Source organism: Cryptotermes secundus, unplaced genomic scaffold, assembly GCF_002891405.2.
Source record: "Cryptotermes secundus unplaced genomic scaffold, Csec_1.0 scaffold79, whole genome shotgun sequence".
Taxonomy (NCBI): Eukaryota; Metazoa; Arthropoda; class Insecta; order Blattodea; family Kalotermitidae; genus Cryptotermes; species Cryptotermes secundus.
The window spans coordinates 240,814-243,291 of NW_019741974.1; the positions used below are offsets into that span (position 1 = coordinate 240,814).

At 42.3% G+C, this 2,478-nt stretch overlaps 1 long non-coding RNA gene across 2 annotated transcripts in view; it reads right to left on the reverse strand.

Moving 5' to 3' along the window:
• LOC111872833 overlaps positions 1–2,478 on the reverse strand; it is a 535,959-nt gene that overhangs the window by 171,686 nt on the left and 361,795 nt on the right. The window lies entirely within an intron of this gene.

The window sequence follows — 2,478 nt, forward strand, 5'->3', positions numbered from 1 at the left end:
CCTTATTTATTGCTTTCCTAACCCTTTTCCTAAAATTACTTGATTTACAGGGGAGAGTCCCTAAAGTCGTGTTAGGTGGGTCCCTGTCACCACGTCATGGCGCGTCCTCAGGTTGCGGATGGAGGAGACGCCCTCCAGTTTTGGAGGGAAGCTGAGAATATATTGAATAAGCAGTCGCGGACAGCCTACAAGGGGTGGCCCTCCAGCTTGGGGGTTGGGTGTGGGGCTAACAACTCCTCACCCTAAAAAATTATTATGTTACGAAAATGAACATAAAGCCTCGGACCTGGACGGAAATCTTAAAATATGAAGTGACAGGAGGTTGGAGAAAACTGCACAATGAGGAGCTTCATAACTTGTACTCTTCTCCAAGTATAATTAGAATGATCAAGTCAAGAATTAGGTGGGCAGGTCATGTAACACGAATGGGGGAGACGAGGAATGCGTATAGGATATTGGTGGGAAAGCCAGAATGAAAGAGACCACAGGGAAGACCAAGGCGCAGGTGGGTGGACAATATTAGAACGGATCTTAGAGAGACAGGATGAGATGGTATGGATTGGATTGATGTGGCTCAGGATAGGGAGCAGTGATGGGCTCTTGCGAACACGATAATGAACCTTCGGGTTCCATAATATGCTCGGAAATTCTTGAGTAGCTGCAGAAATGGCGGCTCCCCCAGAAGGGCTCAGCTCCATGAGTAATTAAGTAAGTAAGTCCCTAAAGCATCTGCAGGTAGATGGTTCCAAAGTTTGATGGTCCTATTTACAAAGGACAAATATTCATCGACGATCACTCTTTTCACTCACAAATACAGTTATTCGCACTTATAACGTCTTCGGACGTTTCTTCTCCAGTGTTATAAACTCTCGTACCGTTAATCTTGGTGAAGTGTCTTCTGCTCTGCTCGGAGCTCAATTAACTGGTCTCTTGCCAAAGCTAAAGTGACTGGTCTCCTGTCAGATACAAACTAACTGGTCTCCTGTCAAATACTAGCTAGCTTGTCTCCTCTCGGATACGAACTAACTCGTCTCCTGTCGGATATGAACTGAGTGGTCTCTCGCCGAAGTTGGACTGTTACACGTACATCCTGCAATCGGGCTGAATAAGGAACACTTGTCGAAGGGTTTAGTTTCGCTCGCTGCTATGCAAAACTCTTGTTACCGCGGGAATACATGTTTACACTCTCAATCAATTCGTTACAAATAGCAGGTGGAAACCCCACTGTTAGACTATCATCTCCGGGCCACTGATTTCTTAGGCACTGCTTCTTAGGAATTGCTAGCCGTTGACCAGTGATGGACGTCTTAACGTCGGGCACGTCACAATATATCTATACATAAGTTATTTATTAAGACGGGAACCTTCGCAGATGATACAGTCATCCTAGCAACCCATGCAGATCCAACAAAGGCCACCAGTATCCTACAAAACCACTTAAACCAAAAACAAACATGGCTACACAAATGGAAAATTAAAATAAACGAGAGTAAAACTATCCACGTGAACTTCACGCTAAGGCGAGAGCATTGCCCACAAGTAAGACTGAATAATAACAATTTCCCATAGTCTCCAAGCGTTAAATATCTCGGAATCCATATGGATAGCCGACTCACTTGGAAAGACCACGTAATCAAAAACGCAGATAGACTTAAAAACCAAGGAGCTAAACTGGTTAATTGGAAGAAGATCCAACCTATCCATAGAAAACAAAGTCCTGCTTTATAAGACAATAATCAAACCAATCTGGGCTTACGGAATCGAGCTCTGGGGCTGCGCTAGCAAATCAAATACAAAAATACTTCGAATTATAAAAAATGCACCCTGGCATGCAAACAACTGAACGTTACATACAGACCTAAATATACCATACATCATAGACGTCATCAGAGAAAAAAGTACCACATACCACAACAAAGTAGCAAATCACCCGAACGACATACTACAGTCACTCGTTGAATCGCAGCACAATCGAAGACTCCGAAGACACTGGCCAGCTGACCTAAAGGAAAACTAAGGGGAACCTCCCACTGGGGAAGGGACTCGTCACGTCATCAAAGAGCATCACAGCTCTTACGCCAACAAACTAGCTTATAGAATTGTACAATCTGATCGCTTAATAAATAAATAATAATAATAAAAAAACAAAATAAATTGTTATTTATAACAAAATTTAAAAATTTAATACTATTACTTTCATGTCATTTTCAGATTAACATTAATATTACTACACCTACATCACGAGCCTCCTATAATAGTTTTTATACACAAAATATAGAACACTCTAATTTGTCTGTGGGAATGAAACAAAATCACAAAACCAACGACTGACTCGATGATGTAAAGCAAGGGCCTCCAAATTACGGCCCGCGGGCCACATCCGGCCCGCGAAAGAATTATGCAGAAATGCGCCAATTGAACTAGTTTTCCAATGAGTACTGGTAAATGTGATTCCGAGCTTATGGACCTGAAATATTA